Genomic DNA, 21931 nt, shown 5'->3' with positions numbered 1-21931 from the left:
ATTTTGCAAAATGCTCAGAAATATATTTCTGAAGATATTCTGTATAAACTAGATTCTTCTGGGACCCTTAAGGAATTTGCTATGATCATTCGGATATCGGGATTTTACAATTTCAGGAAATATCGCCTTTGTTAAGCAATTATATGGGAAGGTAATTTCTTACTTTAATATGATTGGCCTTAAGTTTCAAGCATTGCGTAGTTAAAAAGAAGAAACTTAGTGACAAGATGCATTATTTCAGGCTGATTTTAGTGCTATATAGATTTTATAAGGAGAGCATATACTATTAGCATTTACATACAGTATTGGACAAAAACAATTCTGTGGCTCCAGTATATAAAGACAATTAAGAGATCCCTGAATCTGTACATATTTAAGATTTTCATCAACCGTAGTAAATACATCTTACTGAAATCCTGTTCTATTCTTTTACAGCTCTTAAACTATCAGTATCACTTCGTTATTTGAGTATCTTCCAGTAATGCTTTAAGCAGTACGATCAGTAAGCACAATTTGGAGTTTGTTCCTTCTTCTCTCCCCAGCTGTGTATGCAGTGGATTGTTTTGTTACAGCTTCTTTTCCTTATTTCTAAAACAAATGTAGCTATGCATTTATTTGCAAGATGTCAAGGTCAAAATGGAGTTTTTCACTAACATAAAAGGGAGTAAGGTTTGTGATCATGTGTAGTTCTTCTTATGCTTCTTACGAGAGTCTTGGGCCAGCCCTCACAATAATCAATAATCACTTGGAGAGCATGAACCTCTCATAGTCAGGGGATTTGTGTACTATTTTGCCTCATCTGTCAGGATGAGAATTAGCAAATTCATAGGAAACCAGTGCAGAGAAGGAAATGCAGATCTGATGTACTCAGAGCAGTCCATATTGCTGCAACGCTCTATTCACTGGAATTTTCTATGACTGAAGTCTTCATGCACAGCTAAACTGCATTGCTTTTGTCCGGCTCAAAATATGGTCCAGGTAGGAAGACTACACAATGAAACAGTGAGTAACTGGTAAAATATAAGGATCTGGGAGAAACCCAGCAATTTTAGTAGCTGATGTTTTAGAACTAATGTCTGAGGTCATCTGTGCAAGCTTTTGCTTAGAGAGGAAATCTGGAAAAATATTACCCTGTATTTTCCTCAAAGAAAAATATAATTTCATAGGCTCTGTCATTAAGTTAGAAAGGCCAGACGATGCTAGGATGGTGAGTTTTGGAGCTGAATTTACTAACCAAATTTTGGAAACACTTTTCAAAACTTTTGAATTTTCTTTTTAAGAAAAGAATGTACTTTATACAACTAGTTAAAGATAATATGTACAGAAGTAGGAAGGGCATCCCCAGAGAGATCTGAAGGAATAGCTACAAGGGGTCTGATGAACCTTATCCTCATCAGCCAGGGATTTGGTAGGAGCAGATGTCTTCAAGCTTTATCGTTTCAAGTGGAGAACAAACAGCCTATGAAGCAGGATGTGTTTATGACACACAGATGTGGTCCTGTGTGTCGTTCTTTTTTCTTGGAGGACAGTCTCACTCTCACTTCTAAGGCCAGAGCCTCCTGAGTATACTTTTACACTGTAAGTTCTGGAAATGTCCAGTCCCATGTGGAATACTCTCTCAGCAGAAATCAAACACCTGTGAGGCTTTTGTGGGGAAGCTAGTAAAGAACTTGGCGGCTTAATAGTGACCCGAGACCTTCATTTTGTGTTGCTCGAAAAATCAAATTTTTATGCCAGGTTTTGCCAGCAGTTGTTGCAGTGTATGTTTTCTAAAAATGACACGTGATGTGTTTCAGTTTGGATGTGATTCTGAGCCTTCTTTCTGTCTCTGGGGAAAATTTTCTTGTAGACAGAGAAATGGAAAGTTGAATGTACTTTTTCCATACACTTTTTCCACAGTCCAAGCTGTTCGAAATTGAGTCCAAGGAAGAAAAAAGCTATGCACACTTCTTAAATTCTATTTTCTTCATTTTCCTGTACTGGTTTTGGCTGGGAGGTGTTATATTTTGATATATATGTGATGAAACCAGTGTTGATAACATACCAATGCTTTCATTACTTCTGAGCAGTGCTTACACAGTGTCGAGGCCTTTTCTGCTTCTCAAAGTGCCCTGTCAGCAGCAGGCTGGGGGTGCACAAGAAGCTGGGAGGGGACACAGCTGGGAGAGCTGACCTCAACTGACCAAAGGGATATTCCATACCATATGATGTCACGTTTAGCAATAAAATCTGTAGGGAAGAAAGAGGAAGAGGGGACATTTGGGGTTATGGCATTTGGCTTCCAAAGTAACTGTTACTAGTGATGCAGCCTTGCTTTCCCAGAGATGGCTGAACATCTGCCTGCCGATGGGAAGCAGTGAATGAATTCTTTGCTCTACTTTGCTTGCACATGCATTTAGCTTTACCTATTGAACTGTCTTTATCTCAGCCCACAAGTTTTTATACTTTTACCCTTCTGATTCTCTTTCCCTTCCTGCTGTGGAGGAGTAAGCAAGCAGCTGTGTGGTGCTTAGCTGGCTACCAGGGTTAAACCACAACATTTCCTTTAAAGCCAAGGATTTGCATTAAGAAAGTAAGACTATAAATTAAATGAACAAACATACAGACAAACAAACAAAAAAACAATGGAAAACAATGCCTCCAAAGTCCTAAGGAGACAGATCAGATATATTAAAAATGATCCAGTCTCATGAAGTAAATTCCAATGACTGATGTGAACCATCTGCTGTCATAGCTGGGGAAAAAAAAAGAAACTCTTTTGAATGTGGCAGTCAGTTCTACTTCTCCAGCTGGCTAGCTAGTAGGCATGTTTTACAAATGACACTGAATCACCCTCCATTGGCATTAGAAATTTAAACATCTATATCAGAAGCAAACATCTAAGTTTAGATGTTTTATTCTGGACTATAGTTTTTCTATTAGAATGTTGTGCTTTCTTTAATAACTTCACCCACTGAATGTTCAGAGCAACAGGGCTGTCCAAGGATGTTGCAAAGATGCAATCATAAGGCCATAGTTATAGGTTTCCACAGGTGTAGACTGTGCTGCTAATACACTTGAAGTATGAATGTTCAGAGACTACTTAAAGACATTAAATGTCTTTGTAGTGAGTTACATTTTTTTGCAGAACAGAGCCCCTGATAGATGTGTATTACAAAGCACATCAGTGATACACTTATGAAAAGTACTAGAACATGGGAAACAATAAATTGACTTGGGCTTTTAAAATAAAAATAAACCTTACTGAAAGGTAAAATAAATTCAGTAAAGTGAAGGTGTACTTCTTCATTGACAACAAATGTTACACATCATTCAGTGCTAAGAATTCCAATTTTGAGAGAAACTTTTCCAGTACAATAGGGTATAGAAGGGAAGAACTAAATTAGAGTTCATAAATATAAAGTGCCCTAGAATGTGAAAAAGTGCCTATTAGGTTTAGACCTAAAGCGTGCAATAAATGTGAATAAAATATAGATTCCTCTCTTTCTCTATAGTTAGACTAAATAGCATGTAACATTTTAGACAACTGTACTTCATCAAACTCAGTATAGATTTCCTGCAGGACCAACACAACACAAACCATTTTCTGATTTGACACCTAAGGAAATACTAATACACAAAATAATTTTAAATGTAGACCTGCTGTTATCTACATTCAACCTGAACTTGGAAGTCTAGTGTTATATTTTATAATGAAAATTGCAAAAAAAGAAAAAAAAGAAAAAGGGTCTAGATTTTTCCTTTCATATCTCTGGCTAATAGCTCCAAAAGTAATAATTTGTCCTTTGAGTGTGACAAAATACAGACTAGATTTCAATTAGAATATCAAAATGTATTAAGAGGAATAGATAGTTTTAAAGTTTTAAATAGATGCTAAAATGATACAAGAACAAATTATCTGAGTCATTTTCATCTATTGCTCAGTCTGTCAGAAGATTCCATTAAGCTGGAATAGAGACAGCAGAGTGACGACAGCAGCTTGCCTAAAGCCCTAATTCTGCATTTTAATGGGGCTCCAGACATACACTGTAGAATGGCTGTTACTGCATGGTTTGAATAAACTTCTTACTAGCTGTGCGTATGCAGAAATTTAGCACTGCTTAAAAGAGTATTTCCTCTAGAACTACTGTCATTTAAAATAAAACTCAGCAGGGATTTCTGACTATAAACTAGAAATTAATATTCAGGCATTTCAAAATTTCATTGGCAATTTTCCCATCCTTTTAAATTTTTCCCAGTGCTGATAAAAACTCAATGTGACATTACATGTTGCTATTGACCAACAAAGCCACCTGTGTGTTTTTAGGTGCAGTAGTTTTTATTCCACTGTCCATATAAAATGATGAAAAAAGGCAAAGCATCTAACTCCAGTATACTTCACGTTTTTTCTTTTAGCTCTTTATTCTCATTTCTTGGCTTGCAAAAGAGGCAGGACCACATTCATGCTTTGCTATATGGTTGGCTGAGAATCTTAGTGTTTGATGAGTTTGTTAGGGCAGCGGCAGCAGCAGCAGTGGTAGGTAGTCTGCTTCTCCCACCTATATGAAAGGGGAACCTGGCAAATCCAACATTTTTGGGTTTAACTTCCTGCTTAGCTCAATGTATGAGGCTGAGTGTAGTAGATGTTACTAGAGGTTTGGTTTTACTGGCTGCAACGGTTAAAACCACAAGCATTCAAAAACAAGTACAGCAGGTAGAAAAATTTTCAGTCAGAAAAAATTTTCAGTAGAAAATCACTAATTTGATGCATTCATTTTACATTGATTAGTCACTGAGTAAAATATGCAACTGACTTGGGCATGAAAGCTTGGTGGCCTGTGCCCCATTGAGTCACAGTTCCATGTTTCAGTCATGTTCCATGGACTTTTTTTCTTCACAGGAATACAGCTTTGACAAAAGATGTTCAAGAAACAGGTGGTTTCTCTTCCTCCTCCTCCCTTTTCAATGAAACCAGTCTACAACACCTTATATGTTTCACTTGTCACAGCTGTGGTTGCAGGAAGCTTGATGTCTCTCATGAGCAAACAAAACCCTGGATTTTCCTGTTCTGGCATGAGTGCTTTAATTACAACCTGGTATGTCACCTTCCATTTTCGTCTAATAATATTTGAAAGAAAACAGAAGCTGTAAATGCCTTTTGTAATCTCTATTGGTATGAATTAGATGAGGCCAGAAACATATATCACATTGATGTTCTCAAACTGAATAGCCACATTCTTGTCACTAGGGAGACTGGGACATGAGAGTGGACCCTACCAAAGCTGAAGACCTTCTTCCTAATGCTGAGGTGCCACCACAGTTCTACAGTAGCTAAGCAGGGATTTTTGGACTCCATGATTTGGACAGAAGGTCTTAACATTTGATCTAATCCCTGTATAGCTATGTAAATTGTATTTTGGTACTTCTGTATTTTTATACATAGGGTAGATGAACTATCACACTTTGCACATACTGGCTTGCTGTTCTGTTTCTGGAAAATTTGGTACATAAACTGCAATTTAGAAGGAAATTGAAATTTAGATAGGAAGAAATAGAGAATTCAAACAAAGCCTAAGATATTTTTTCATAGTTTTTGCCATCTGCTTTTAAGGAATAAGTAAAGAACACAACCATAGCAAAATGGAGTGAAGAAATGAGATGTCATGATTAAAACAAATAGCAAAGAATTATTATTTTCCTTTATAGTCAAAGAATACTCCATCTGCTATTATAAATTTTTCATTCACACATCTAAGTCACAGGGTACATATGTCTGAATTTATATTCTTTCCTTTTTTTTTTTTTTTTTTTTTTGGCAGCTGTTAAAAGTGGTTTTAATAAAAAGAAAGCGAAATGCTTTCAGTCTGCAGGGGTGATCCGTAGTATTACGGAAAACTATCAGTCTCTGAATCTGTTATTGTGAGCATTTAGACCAGATTTTATGAGACCTTCATCCACACTTACCACAACTGAATACTCAAGAGAGTTCAGATATCCTGTATAATATTTAAAAGTAAGATCAAGATTTTGAAAGTTGGTCAATAGCTCAGCATTGTTAATGTTTAAAAAATGTAGCTGTATGCGATTTAGTACTAATCTAAACAGCAAATATTTAAGAACGTGTTCCTTTACCTTGCATTTAATTAAGAATGGAGGTTTTTTTGAACATTGATCCCAGATACAGGTACTGAGCACATCACAATCTGGCTCTTTGAATACCTTCATCCTGGTTTCTTTGGGTTACAATTTAAAGTGAATGTCAATGAATATATTAATTGAACTAATTCCCTTGGTCATTCTGTATGACTATATCTGATGAATTACCCAGGCCTCTGTGCAGATTTTACACTATTTTCCAACTCAAACATGATTCATTTTGTTCAGTTGTGCAAAAATAGTGATTAAAACTGGGACGTGGGAGGATCCAAAAAAACCCCCAAAACAACCAAACAACGAATGCATCATGGAAATGCTCACAAAACTTAATTGAACTGTTAATACCCAGTGCTTCAAGGAAACATTATCTACTGGCTTAGATTTTATAAGTTTTCTTAGATTCTATAAGTTTCTTAGATTTTATAAGTTTTCAGTTCGTTGCATACAAGTTCCAGATTACAAACAGATGGAAGTTAAAGGTCTTGCAAAATTTCTAGATGCTATTGCAAGGAAAAATAAGAAAATAAAAAAGAGAACCCTCTTAGAGACCTGAAGGTCTGACTAAGTTTTGCAGAATTTTCAGATGGTTGATGATGAGTCAAGTCATCTTGGGCTGGTATTTTGTTGTTGCTGGAAGTCAAGAAAGATTTACTACTTCTGCTTGAGATTTCTCTGAGTTTTTTAGTTTTTAATCACCCAATGATCACAGGGAAACTCAACATATGGAAACCCACATGTTTGTCCTGAAGAAATCTTTGTCTTTATTGACAAAGTAAATAAGCTACTAGTTTCTGCCATGTTATATGCCTTTAGAAGAAACAAGCTTGCTTCCTAAGAGCAAGATAAAGCTTCTTACAGAAGTTTCTGAGATGATCAGGCATGCCAAGCAATGACATTTTGTTTTGCAGATTTATGAGAAGCAAACAAGTACACCCTGAATACTATGTGTAAATACTGGGGTAGGGAAGCAGAAAGAATTCTTACAAGAATTATTTCTCAACAGACTTTCAAATAGATTCATTGCAGAGCATTTATCTGAGCTATTTAAAGCCGACTAAAAGTGACAAGGAAAATCTACATTGATAGCATAACATATTAGGTGATTTAACAAGGGTTATTTCTGCTGGTAATCCCTGTGTTTTGAATCTTTTTGTGAATATACTCTGGATGTCTTGATTTCAGGATCCTAATAGTTTAGATTAAACATGCTTACTTACATTCTGATAAATGACGTAAGAGATATAATATAGATCATGACATGCCACAGATATTACATAATTGCGGATATTCTTGGTAAAAATTTACTACATTTTAAAAATAGTAGGTGACCTCTAGTGAAGCTGTGAAAAGTCAGTATCTTAACAATTCATGAACATCACAAAGACTATGTGTGTACTCATGGTCCTATTGATCAGAATATGTTATCTTGACCTTCTGTGCAACATACCTACTGCTTGAAGCTTTCTCTATTAGAAAAGGATATGTGCTCTCATTCTAAAGAACAACATTCAATGAGAAGAATACATTAACTTACAGGTAAAATGATCAGGAGAGCATGGGCTACCAGGGTTATCACTGCTATCTTCCTTAGTGCTTAACAGTGATATGCTGTAGTCCTCGAAACAACCCAAAGAAGACCAGTCTTCCAACAACCAATATTTCAGATCTCTGAAGACCTAGCACTGAAAATATTCAAATAATACCACTGGCAAAATGTCTTAAGAAACTAATAAAGTAATCTCAATTTCTGCTGTAATCTGATGCTTTTAAAACAAAAGCAAATATGTACAAAGAAGAAAAATTTGAAACTCATAGAAATCCCTCATTATCTCCCAGGCCTTTGCAGAAGCTTTGTGATTCAAGATGCTCAGGACAAACCTATTGTGTGAGAATAATGTTTAAAATCTTAGCTAAGGGAGTTATTGGGCTTTTATTACAAAATTATGACAGTGTTTTAGGGTGATAATATCAAAAAGAATAAAGGGACTTTGAACTTTTGCTTTGGCTTTCTTTTTTGATACTAAACACAATATGCTCATTCAAAATAGATATCAAAAGGCAGAACGTATATGTGAACTGAAAGCTTTGGACAGCTCTAATGTGTTGACTAACAAATGATAAGTTGTGTTCAAGAAAGATATAAGTGAAATAGAACTTAAAATAAAAATGCAGTGAAAAAATTATCTGTTAAGCTGTGAGTTACTTCAGTGTACTTGGCAGGAAAAAGATTAAGGAGTTATTATTTAAAAAAAATAAATTAAAAAAGCCAAAACATAAAGCTTTCAACCTAATTTGTTGCTGCAATGAAGAGGGTAAACAGGACATTAACTTTTATGGGAAAAAGAAAGTATAAATCCAGGAAGGGGATAGTAACCCACTTCTTATATTTTATGTCAAATACCATGTAAAACATAGTTCAAAGTGCTTCAAGAAAGATAAAGAAAGTGCAGTGCACAGTAACTTAAGGGATATCCAGTTTCAAGGGTGTAAGAAACAGACAAGTGCTGGGAAAACTGATGCTGCGATGGTACTGAGTTCATAATGACTTGATATGTTCAAGGATTCATCCTGTTACTTCTGACCACACAAGGCTTCATCCTGAAAATAAGAATGCTTTTAAAATTATGAAAGTAATGAGCAAACCAGCCCAGTGATATAATGGAAGTGACTCAATAATCTTGTTTTAAAAGAAATGTTTAGTTTTGTTCTCTGGTGCGTTTGAAGGATTTTTGTAGGTAAAAAGTCCCACAGCAAATGATTTGGGCACACATGAAGAGGCAAGATGAGAGATATGACCTCACTAACCATTTTCAATTAGGCTGGGGTATCATTGCTGTAAAAAAACTGCTTTAATGTCTCATCAATATTTTCATTTAGGTTATGAGTTTTTAAATCTTTCATTTTTTTTTCAGTTTGTGGTGATTTATTTTGGAAAGATTATGATGTCTCTGTAATGTATTTAATACAAAATTACAGATGCCCATATTTTAAGTAGCATTCTCTGTTGCCTACATAAAATTATTGCTAATCTGATAGTAGCAATAGTCCTGTTTCAAGAAGAGGTTGAATTAGATAATCTCCTAATTTCTTTCCAGCTAGAATTTCTAGGATTACTTTGAATTTTAAGATAAACTAAAAATTTGTGAAAGTGTTGCCTTTTTTCCTGAAAATCCTGGACTAAACATGAGTGCAGACCTAAATGCTAAAAGATAGTGATGTCTGTTTAAAATCACAGCCAAGTATGCCATGCTATTATCTCTGAATCAAAAGAAAGGCCTGATTTAGACAATGAAAAATTTCTGACGATGTTATCCTAAATGTTACATTATCACATGAGCTTCTATTGTTGCTAAAAAGCACTGTCACTAAATTTCCAAGTCATCAACTTTAAGTTTTAAACTTAGAGAAAATGGCATGGCCTTCTGATTAGTTAAAATATTAATTACAACTGATATTACTGTATTTCAGAGTAATTTCTTCCCATTTGTTTAGCCACATTCGCACAGCCTTTATGTAAAGGCCTTTAGATATTGTAGGATGGGGCTTTTCTGTCTGCTTAATGGGCTCTTAAACAAATACGGAAAATACTGGCTTTTTTCAAACCTCCAGCTGCTTGGTCTGTGACATAAGGAATACAGGGCATAGTAGTGACTAATAGGTCTCTGTGCACTTTAAGTGTGAGGTAGTCCAGGAGTTTGTCTGCTTTCTATAATTCTATTTATCAACTTTTAATTAGATCCTTTGCAGCTACATGTCCTTTGATCCAAGTTAATTGATCATGCATAGTGTTTTTAATAGGTTTCATAATCATAATGTCTGGCACTAATACAATGTTTTAGATTTTCAAAGTGCTATACAAGCATTAACTAATTAACCCACAGAAAGTCCCATGGGAGGTAAGAACAGTAAGTAAATATTTTTCTCACTTCATACAAGGAGAATCTGAGAGACACAAAATGATTTGCCCAAGATCAGGGATGAGATAAGAGAGGACTCCTCAAACAGAATGCAGCAGAAGTTGGTAAAGTGGGTTGAAAGTCAATATTTGCATTTTACTGGAAATGTTGATAGTTTGAAACATGTTTTATTTCCAGATTTGAAATAAATTGTGGTTTGGTTTCTGAAAGTAGAATAAAAATAGAATACAAAAAATATAGATTTGACTTAAATCTATATGTTAATTTAAAACATAAAGATCTAAATTATTTTATCTTAATAAATTCTTTAATATTTCTTTATTGTAAAGCTGGTTTACTTATAATTCTATTCTTCATGACACATCTGTAGCTTTAAAACATTCTGTCAAATTGTAATAGAACATGTGATAGTAGTAAAACCATTAAATATTTTTGGTTTAATTAAAAAGTAAGAAAGGAAGCTGCTACAAAAGGAAATATTTTATTTCTTGTACCCAGAGTTTCGTTTATGCACTCTGGAGAAAGATCTTATGCAATCAGACACTTAGCTGAAAATCATATGTTTTTGAAAAATTACATAAAAGCAACCTTGTTGTTTAGTTTAATTAAAAAAGCACTTTAATAGTGAAGTTCATTACAAGTCCACAGTGTCTTGATGTCAGTGAGAAAAGTTAGCATTTAATTAAATTCAGGGATAAATAAGTTCAAGATACTGGTATTGTTACAAAAAAAATATTCTTCATAGTTTATTTTTTTTTCCTTATGTGTGGGTTTTTTTAAATATGTTTCCTGGGCACAGTTCAGAGACTATAGATCCCTATATTTCAAAAACTGAGATGGCAGGAACCATTTAAATCAAACTGTGATGCTATTTTTATCCTGAGATAAAACTCTGTAGTTGCTGGACAAATGGAGCTTTTGTACCATTCATATCACTGTACATTTCTTAGCTCAGTTGGATAATCATTATTTCTCCTGTCAACTCATATTTCCTTTTATACAGAATCAATTATTGGTCTGTAATTAACTATTTATTGTATTCCAGGTTGTGCGTAGTACTCTAGAGCAAAGCCTCTAATTGCTAGAATATACACTTGAGACTTTGCAATTTTATGCAATGTTGCTCAAGCTGTGTGATAATGGCTGCCTGTCAAAAACACCAAAGAAATGTAAATCCCAGGGTTATGAACTCTTTGCTCCCCCAAAGATCCGGTAAAGACTAGCTCGTATAGATCTAATATAGCTAAATTATCATTTTGTAACAGAAAATATCTATATAATGCTTTAGTATTATATTGCATTGTAAAGATTTGTCATGGTTTGATGGGGGGGGGGGCGCGATTCTGGTGTCAGGAGAGGAGTTTTGCTCCCTGTGACCTCCCTGGTTTTGGAACTGGGTCAGACCTGGTTCTGGCCACCAGATTGGAACTCCCATCATCCTTGGGGTTGAGCCAATCAGCGCCTCTCCGATTTGCCTTATTTAAGTCGTGACAAAGGAACTGGGGGAAAAAAAAAAAAAAAAAAAGCTGCTTTGCCCAGGAGTGAGGAGAGAAGGGAAGAGGGCACTGCCCCGGCTCCCTGGCTCCCAGCTGGGCAACTGCCTGCGTCGGGCCAGCGCCACCTGCTGAGAATGGCAGCGGCAGAGCCGACTGGGGAACTCGGGGAGCGTCCCACTCCTGGGGAGCCCACTGGGCTGAGTTCATCCAGAAAGGACTGAGAACTGAGAGAAACGGCCACATCGACACCAGGTCAGTGAGGATGGAGCGGGAGGAGGTGTGCCGGAGCCAAGTTTCCCCTGCAGCCAGTGGCGAGATGGCAGGCAGCCCCCTGCAACCAGGACGGCCTCGGTGGAGCAGAGACCCACTCGCAGCCCATGGAGAGAAGATGCCTGAGCCTGAGGATGGTCATGTTGGGATGCACGACAAGGCAGAGAGGCATCTGGAGTCTGCGTGACGACCCACGCCGGAGCGAGTGGCAACAACTCCCTAAGAATCTGAGACTGTGGTAAAGCCCGCACTGGGGCAATCCGATGGGGAAGGATTGCATCCTGCGTGTAGGACTCACACTGGAGAAGTTTGTGGATTTTTTCTTGTGAGTAGGGGATCCACTGGAGCAAGGGAAAAGGGTGTAAGGACTCCTCCTCCTTTAAGAGAGAAGTGGCAGTAACAGCATGGGATGAACTGACCTGCACTCCCCCATTCCCTGTCCCCCTGCGCCGCTGGGGAGAGGAGGTAGAGCTGGGAGGAAAAGGAAAGGGGGGAGGGGGGAGGAAGGTGTCGGTTTTAAGATCTGGCTTTGTTTCTTTTTACCCTCTCAAGTAACCGGTTTTGTTTCCCTTTGTCCTTTTAAGTAACGGTCAATAAATTGTTTTGCTTTAAGAAAGCCAAGTCGCTTTTGCCCGGGACCGTGGTTTGTCAGTGCTCCCTCTGTTCTTGTCTCGACCCTCAGTCCTTCTATTATATTTTTTCTCCTTTGCGCTTTACCGGAGTGAGAGACTGGCTGCGTGGTGTTTCCGGCTGCGTGGAGTTTAGTTGCCGAATCGGCCTAAAACCACGACAAGATTTTATGTCTGTTTTAGAAAGGAATGTGCAGAAATGATACATGATGTATTTAGTGTATTTCTGAAAGTTAGCATGAATATATAACTAAAATTCAACACTTATTTTTATTGAAAAGTCATTATTAAAATCAAGGTACAATTTTGATTGCTAACACTTATCCTTCATTAGTCTTTTATTTCAGCTTCTGTCTCCCATTCTTCCTATCCTCATTGTAGCTTTTTCTACCATATGAATTTTGATGTTGAAAGGTTTCTAGTTTATGACTGGAGGCTGTAACAAGAGTTAGGTGATGAAAAAAAAAATGTGAGAGCAGGGGAGGAGATAACAGCTGAAACAACTAGAAATTAAAACTTGACAGTCCAGGCTAAAGAGCCATTGCAGCTCATCCTGGGGAGAGCAGTAAGGCAAAAAAAAAATCAATGTTTATTGCTATTTAGCAATTAAAACCGTACCCTTTTATAGCTTATTAAAACAGATCATATAGAACTAATGGCTATTGAACTCACAATGAGAATTTTACAGTACTTAGAGCAACAAAGATTTTTGTTAGGAAACAATGAAGTCTGTATCAAGATTTTTAGCTCTGCTCTGGGTTCCCTAATGAGAGATCTGACCTCTGCCTAGATATGCCACTCCAGAAGTAAACCTGGCAGCATTTAAGACAACAAAATTGACTTCAACAAGTGGGGTCTGATATCAGTGGAACAGGCTGGCATCTTGTATTAGTGGTTTTGTAGAATCTACACTGACAGAAAATAACATGGCAGAGAGACCGTTTCTGTTGCCGAGGACTGGCAGCAGCCGAGATGGTGGAACTGACTTTGTGAAAATAGTGGAGACGTCTCTTCCTGGGAGTAAGAGGCATCAGTTTCAGAGTATATGTTAAAAGCCTGTGGAGCCATTTTTAGTACTCCCCGACTATATTCCTAAGGCAGTTTAAGGGGTAGAGGTAGTTGTTAATAAATTCTAAGCAAAACAGGTGACTAAAACTAGTTACTCGTATTTCCCACTCCCCACTCTTTAGGTTTTCCCAGCTCAGTTTATTATTGAAACCAATGTTATTCCTAGCAAAAATTTTGTATTCCCACAGCTATAAGAGCTTTACAGGAAGAAGGAAACTATTCTATGAATGATCACATTGCAATTAAGTTGAAGGTTGCTAATGTCTGGGAATGGATGGGTTTTGAGAAGCAGGAGCAAGCCAAATTGTAATTAATTTTTACTTGGAATCTGTGGCACCAGTTCCAGGCACAGGTATGTAAAGACTAAAATTTGCAAGTATAACAGAAAGCTTGTGTACAAATTACATCTTCTGGTGAGTTCTAGTTTCTAACTTTCTGTTGAATCTCTTTCAAATATTGACATTTCCTTTGCTTATGATTTTGAGATCTTTCAAATTACTATTTCTTTTTTTTACATTTCACAGCTAAATCTCATAAAATCCTTTATTATTGGAAAATAAAAGGAAGAGAAACCCCGGCAGAAATGCATGAAGCTTTGTTTCCTTCGATTACTGTCCAGTGTATGATTTCTGAGTACACATCATCTGTTGTTATATTTGTCTTTGTATTTGACTCCAGGCATCCTCTAAGTTAAGGAAGAAAAATTTGTTGGCTTTTTAGCCTGCAGCTTTGTAAGATGCTGCAAGAAACATCAAAGACAAATCACCTAGAAGTGCAAAGATCAATTGATGGGAAGGGAATAGCTTATCTTCCACATTATCACAGACTCCCTCATTAGACATGCTGTGAGAGTGCTGACAGGCTGTGATGGATCAGCAAGCTCTGTCACACCAAGCTGTGTGGGAAATCCAGCCATCGCTGCAGTTACCGTCAGCATCCACTAGACAGTATAAAGCAGGGAACACCGCACAAGGCCGTGCTCGCTTCTTAGACTGCAACGGAACCTCGTATCCAAGTGCGGTGCTTGCCACCATTTGCTAAAGTTGGCCAAAAATGACAGAACGGAAATGTTCACATAAAGTGACTCTGCCGTGATGCTCTCAGGAAGTGAAGCCTTTCAGAACGTAAACCAATAGTAAGCACAGCAAGGAGGCTTTATGATCAACATTGTAATGACCATTTCTGAAGCCTTCTGCCATTTTTGCAGGACACACGGCCTAGTACTGGGTGCCCAGAAGGATATCTTTTAGCCAGGTCTCTGCTTGGATCTGATTCATGACATGACCATAGAAAAAGTTATGCTGACATATCTAGCATGCTGACATTTGTACCGGAGTAGAAGTGAGAGTGAAAGGGATGCATAAGCTTGTACCAGTTTAAACAGAATCACTACAAAATGAAGAGGTAACAGTGTCCTCCACCTCTGCAAAAGTAAACTGTCCATAGTTATCCACAGCTATCAGCTGCGATACAGAATTGATATTATTACTACCTACTGCTCCATTTGTGCTCAGCAGGTGTGGAAAGAGGAGAGATTTTTAGCTCTGGTAGCTGGCAGAGCTTGACTTGCTGCAGTAAAAGCCCCACGGCAGACACAAGCATGCTGGCAAAGCCTTCAGCGTTGACGCTTCTTTTGCTCAGTTATTAGCAACATCAGTAGTTTAGTCCTAAAGATACAGAGCACAGATCTGGCAGTTTAGTTGTCAAGGAGAAACAGTAACTTGGTCATTGACAGCAATTCCCTCATAGCAATTTTTTCCTGACAATCCATGAACAAAAGGTGCAAGGATATCTTATTTAAGGTTGAATTTAACAAATTGAAATAATAAAAACAAATTAATGGAAGAATTTACTAGGAATTAAGTTTATTTTCTACTATTGAAAAAATTATATTGAAACAGATACAGAATTTATGTACTTGGTATAGAATTCTCTGTGAGACCTTTGGCCTACATTAGAAATCAAACCAAAAATCCTAATCGCATTTTCCTGAAAAGCATTCTTATCTACCTTGAGTTCATTTGTAGAATCTGTTAAATTTTCTACTAGCGCAGTCACCTGTTTATGTATGTGAGTAAATGCTAAGGGAAAAAAAGAGGAAGGATAAATATATCTCTGTCCTAATATAGATGTATAACCCATCATGTTTATCAAAGAAAATATCAATATTCCATCACACAAATAAGAGATTTTTTTCAAATATATTAAAACTGTGCAATGTGAGAAGGTGTAAATATTTCCTGTAACTGTGTATATTAAGCTTATATACAAATATTTTCATGAAGATTGAGTGAATTATTATCTATAGAATAAAGAATTTGATTTTCCCCCCAAGTTATTCACATTCAGGACAACAGGTAATAAAACATACATCTGTTGATGATGAGTTGCATTCAAACATTTTATTGAAAGTATAATGCTTTGATTACATAATAATTTGTGACTCATAAGCAACAGTAAATTAAATATGTTGAAAATAGTCCTGTCTATAATTTGGATATATATATTGGATGGATGGTCGCACTCAAAGAGTTGTGGTCAATGGTTCAATGTCCAAGTGGAGGCCAGTGATGAGTGGTGCTCCTCAGGGGTCAGTACTGGGGCCAGTGCTATTTAACATCTTTGTTGGCAACATGGACAGCGGGATCAAGTGCACCCTCAGCAAGTTTGCTGACGACGCCAAGCTGTGTGGTGCTGTGAACATGCTGGAGGGAAGGGATGCCATCCAGAGGGACCTTGACAGGCTGGAGAGGTGGGCCGTGAGAACCTCATGAAGTTCAACAAGGCCAAGTGCAAAGTCCTGCACGTGGGTCAGGGCAATGCCAAGCACAAGGACAGGCTGGGAGGAGAATGGATTGAGAGCAGCCCTGAGGAAAAGGGTTTGGGAGTGCTGGTGGATGAGAAGCTCAACATGAGCTGGCAATGTGCGCTGGCAGCCCAGAAAGCCAACCGTATCCTGGGCTGCATCAAAAGAAGCGTGGCCAGCAGGTCAAGGGAGGTGATTCTGCCCCTCTGCTCTGCTCTCATGAGACCCCACCTGGAATATTGCATTCAGCTCTGGAGTCCCCAACACAAGAAGGACTGGAGGAGCTGGAACGAGTCCAGAGGAGGGCCACGAAGATGATTCGAGGGCTGAAGCACCTCTGCTATGAAGACAGACTGAGGATTATAAGGAAGAAATTCTTGAATGTGACGGTGGTACAGGTTGCCCAGAGAAGTTGTGGATGCCCCATCCCTGGAAGTGTTCAAGGCCAGATTGGATGAGGCTTTGAGCAACCTGGTGTAGTGGAGGGTTTCCCTGTCCATGGCAGGGGAGTTGGAACTAGATGATCTTTGAGGTCCCTTCCAACCCAATCCATTCTATGACTCTATGATTCTATAATTTATTGAAAATATTCCCGTCTCATTACATTTGGGACAATGTAAAGAATTTCAGAGATTTCAATAGTAATGTAATTTGCTTGTGTATCCTCAGGTACATTTGATTTAATTTATTAATAAGAAAAACGTAATTTGAAATGTTAGAAAACATGAAGTTATATGGTGAATCAGAGAACACACAGAAGGATGACCACCACAAGCAGACCTATCTTCTAAATTGATCAAAATAACAATCCAATGTGATAATCTTGATTTACATACATGTTCTCTTTAGCTTCACAATAAATTATCAGGGAATATGTTATCATAGAATCATAGAATCATAGAATGATTAGGGCTGGAAGGGACCTTCAAAGGTCATCTAGTCCAACCCCCCTGCAAGGAACAGGGATATCTCCAACTAGATCAGGTTGCTCAGGGCCTCGTCCAACCTGGCCTTGAACGTCTCCAGGGATGGAGCATCCACCACCTCTCTGGGCAACCTGTTCCAGTGTTCTACAACTCTCATGGTAAAAAATTTTTTCCTAATATCCAATCTGAATCTACCTCCCTCTATTATGCACTTCAGAAACCTCCTGGATTGCTTATGCCCTGCTGTGTTGTCCCTCCAACAGATATCAGGGTGGCTGAAGCCGCCCATGAGGACCAGGCCTCGTTAACATGAGGCTGCTCGTGTCTGTCTGTAGAGAGTTTATAATGGAATCATGTAATTAACATGGGACACCTTTTAGTATAGGACTTATTTTGGCTTCTTATATGTGTCATAGCCTTTGTAATTGTTGTGATTTAACCACAGACGGCAGCTAAGCCCCACCCAGCTGCTCACTCACATCCCCTCAGTGGGAGGTGGAAGAGAATCGGAAGGGTAAAAGTGAGAAAACTCATAGGTTGAGATAAAGACAGTTTAATAGGTAAAAGAAAAGCTGCACACACAAGCAAAGCAAAACAAGGAATTCATTCACCACTTCCCATCAGCAGACAGGTGTTCAGCCATCTCCAGGAAAGTAGGGCTCCACCACATCTAACGGTTACTTGGGAAGACAAACGCCATCACTCCTAATGTCCCTTATTTCCTTCTGCTTCCTCCAGCTTTATATGCTGAGCATGACATCATATGGTATGGAATATCCTTTGGTCAGCTGGAGTCAGCTGTTCCAGCTGAGTCCCCTCCCAGCTTCTTGTGCACTCTCTGCCTACTCACTGGTGGGTGCTGTGAGAAGCAGAAAAGGCCTTGGTGCTGTGTAAGCACTGCTCAGCAATAGCGAAAACATCCATGTGCTGTCAACACTGGTTTTGGCACAAACCCAAATCACAGCCCTGTTCTAGCTACTATGCAGAAAATTAACTCTATCCCAGACAAAACTAACAAAATAATAATTTTTTGTCCTTCATCTTGAAATTCACTGAAATGCTTTTTTTTAACATAAATAAAGCAATGTGTAATTCACTCAGTTCTTGTCCGACAGGATAGGACAAAGCAACATAAACATTGGGCAGGAGGAAGATTATTATGAAGCAATGCAAAATTCATCAGCAGAGTTTTGTTGTCCAAGATGGATGAAACACTAAAAGTGAATCAATAGTTTAAATAATGAAAACTAAATTATGTGTTTAAAAATCTTTGTTTTACTGGGTTGCTGTGAGTAATGCAAGTAAGGACTTGCTGAAATATATAACGCTGTCTTGATTACGGTCCTTTAAATTAACAGTATTGCAGCTGATGTCAAAAGGAAAATGATAGTATGACAGACTCTGCCAAAGACGAAGTAAAGCCCTAAATCCAGGCTGGAATTGATAGTCCTCTGGTGAGACTGTATTTTTTGTCAGAGCCAGTTGTTGGAAATATGATTCAAAATTCAATTGAAGAAAAGATGCTTTCCTTCTGAAAAGGACAGATTTATATTTCTTAATTGACTCAAAAAAAAAAAAAAAGGATCCTGTTCCCAGGGAAAGGCACCAAATTTATTCAGAAAAAAAGGATCATAAATTGATAGTCTCCTAATCAATCAAAAGATTGCAAGCTAAAGCTTTCTTAATATCTATTTCATTCCAATGCTTTTCTTCCCCAGTCACTTTCTGTTTTGTTCATCAGCTGGAAATTTAAAAAGATACTCTTATGGTTCAAGGTTTTATAACATGATGCTCTTGGAAAATATATTCTGCTACAGATTTTGGCAGGACAAGTGACAGGCGCCTGTGTAAAAGATGAACGTCTGACATCAGATGCAAAATTGTTGCGTTGCCCGTACAGCTTCCACTATCCAGCAACAAGCAGTTAAATGATTTAGTGAAAGGAAGGATGGCTTTTAATAGAGAAAGTAGTCATCATCCATCATGAAATCTGCAAGCTAAGGTAGGACCCAGAACTTTCTGATTAACATTTAGTTAGACACTCTTTTTTTATTTCATAAATCTATGGTTTTGATTTCTAAAGGCTACTGCACATAGCTTGTTTCTCAGAACTAGAAGAGCCTGAAGACAGTAAACAAGCCTCCTCTTCTGTTAAAATAGTCTCCAAGCTCAGAAATGTCCAAAAGAGATTAAATGGCTATGATTGATGTTCTGATTGTCCCTACCCGGCAGCCAAGACTCTGTGCATCAACTTCTGGAACAAGCAGCCTTTTCTGTAGAGCATGGAGATGGCTAAAACCTCAGGCAGCTGTGGATTAGGGAGAGGGGCAGCCTGCCAGAAAAATATTCTTCCTCCTGTGCCCAGAAGATTATAGTGCCTTTTTCAATTAATTATGAGAAAACAGAATCACCAGTGTTCCTCTGCCTTTCCTGCTGTGTAATCCTGCCATAATCCCAGTTTTAACCAGTGCCACATGGGCAATGCAAAACAACAGCAGGCAGCTTTTTTTTTTTTTTTAATATCTTCTTCCAGGTAAGATAATAACTGCAACTTACCCTTCTCAGGCATCACTGCCAAGGGGATATTCCTTGAGATACTGATACATACTACATTTATATACTTTGTCATATAGCGCAAACTTTTCACTTGCACTCTAGTCTTCCCAATTATGCATTTGTCTTCTTAGGAAATTTTACCACAGGTAAAATGTCCTCTCTCCAACGAGCTCATTTTTGTCTGTCTCCCTACTGACCCCTGCTATTGACGGACAATGCCAACTCTCTAGACTTGCTACTGTTTTGAAATAGAAGTAATTTGGGCACTGGGAATGAACCTTCATACCATCACATACAGACCTACTGTAAGCATATGAGCAGTATTACAGTAAATCAATCCCTTCTCTATAGTTTCTCCATTAAATATTCACTTATAAACCTATTATGACAAAAATGCTTATTGAAATACAAACCAAAAACCTGTGCTAAGGTTAGAAGTAATCTAGTACACCTAATTAAGAAGAGGCTATCCCTTATGCTCTTTCTGTCACCCGCCAAGGTATCACAAAGGCATTGAGAAAAACTGTACGAGAGTTTGGTAGAATATTCCAGGCCCTCACAAGACTGTATCATATTGTGACATGCTTCTCTCCATTTGCTGTTGAGTTGTCCAGACTCCCCTCTTAGCAAAGCTTTCCAGTTTCTGCTCGCGTTGGATTTGTCTGGGCCTAGAAGGGCTAGGTTCTTCTTCCTCATCACTAGCTGCAGAGTGCACTCCAGACAATAATCTGCTTTCTCTTTTTTGCTCTCCTCATTGGTTCTAAGAATTTCAGAGACTATTTTTGAGGATAATAGTTATTGCTTTTCAGTGTGGGAAAGCCAATAATTCTTTTTCTTTTGATAGTCTTTTTCCTCTTTTGAAATATATATGTTTAATGTAATGTAATATGATATGTAATGTAACATGATATATAATCACAAAGGGTCAAACAGACACTTGTGGGACAGTTGCACAACTAGTGTACAGGAAAACGTGTGCAAGTACAAAAACAACACATAAAATAAAAACCAAGGATGTAGAACAAGCAGGAAAGTTGCCCAAAGAAATCGAAGTAATTCACGGAACAAGGAAGACAGTGACTTGCAAAAACAAGTCCCGGTTTCTGAAACAATATGAATTATGTGAGGAGTATAACAGATCATTTTCCTTATGGGAATGGAGATGAAGGGTATAAATCCATCAGTGATGAGAGAGAAAAGATGAGAAAGAAAGGAGACACCCAAGAGGATTTTAGCTTCTTTCATGAAAGAGCTCTCAAACCCAATCACTTTCACCTTGGCGAAGAACATCAAAAGCTGTAGGCATCAGCGCTATGTGGCATCAGCTCCATGGTGGTACTATGTATCGCAATATCCTATTATCTGATGTTCTCAGGTAATGTAGGATAACATTACTAAGGAATAATATTCAGTGATAATGACTAATAACAAGCAAGAACTACCCCTTGGCAAAGTGTGCTGCTAATGAATGTCAGTCTGGAAAAGTGTTGCTCTGGAGTTTGTCTAAACATCCATCACAGTGGTTTCTAATTCCCCACATATTCCTATATATATACACCTAGTCGCAAGCCTTTTAGAACATTTGAGAGTTGTTCACCAGTATTAGAATTTTAAGAGAATTGTACTATCTTTATTTTTTCCAGAGTTGGATGACTATATGACAATTAATATTTTGACCAAGAGCAGGAAGTGAATGAGAAGACTTACAGAGTTAAAAGAGTGAATATGAATGGCTTGCTGTAGGGAGCTAGGACCTAGTGCTAAGCTCGTATCCTTTGTAAATCAACCAAGGAGGGGGACATAGCACACGCGAGAGGGGATTCAAATTATACTGTTCTTAACTCTGCTATTGATTAACTACGTGGATTGATTTAATTCACTTAACATCTTGTTATTTGTAAAACAGGCTTATATCATCTGTAAAATCAGTTTTGTGCTTAGCCTGCCTTAAAGATAGATATTTTTTCATTTCAAAATAGATTTTGGTCTGAGATCTGCTTTCAGATCATCAGGTGTAGCAGCTCACCAATGTCTGTTTCTGAAAGAATCCCCAAATGCTTTACAAGGAGTAAAATCTAATAAAGTTGTACCATAATAATTGATTAATCTAAAACCCGAAATACTGTCA

This window comes from Tauraco erythrolophus, chromosome 3 (assembly GCF_009769465.1).
Source record: "Tauraco erythrolophus isolate bTauEry1 chromosome 3, bTauEry1.pri, whole genome shotgun sequence".
NCBI classification, from domain to species: Eukaryota; Metazoa; Chordata; class Aves; order Musophagiformes; family Musophagidae; genus Tauraco; species Tauraco erythrolophus.
The sequence above is the reverse complement of the archived record's forward strand: the minus strand, read 5'-3'. Positions refer to the sequence as shown.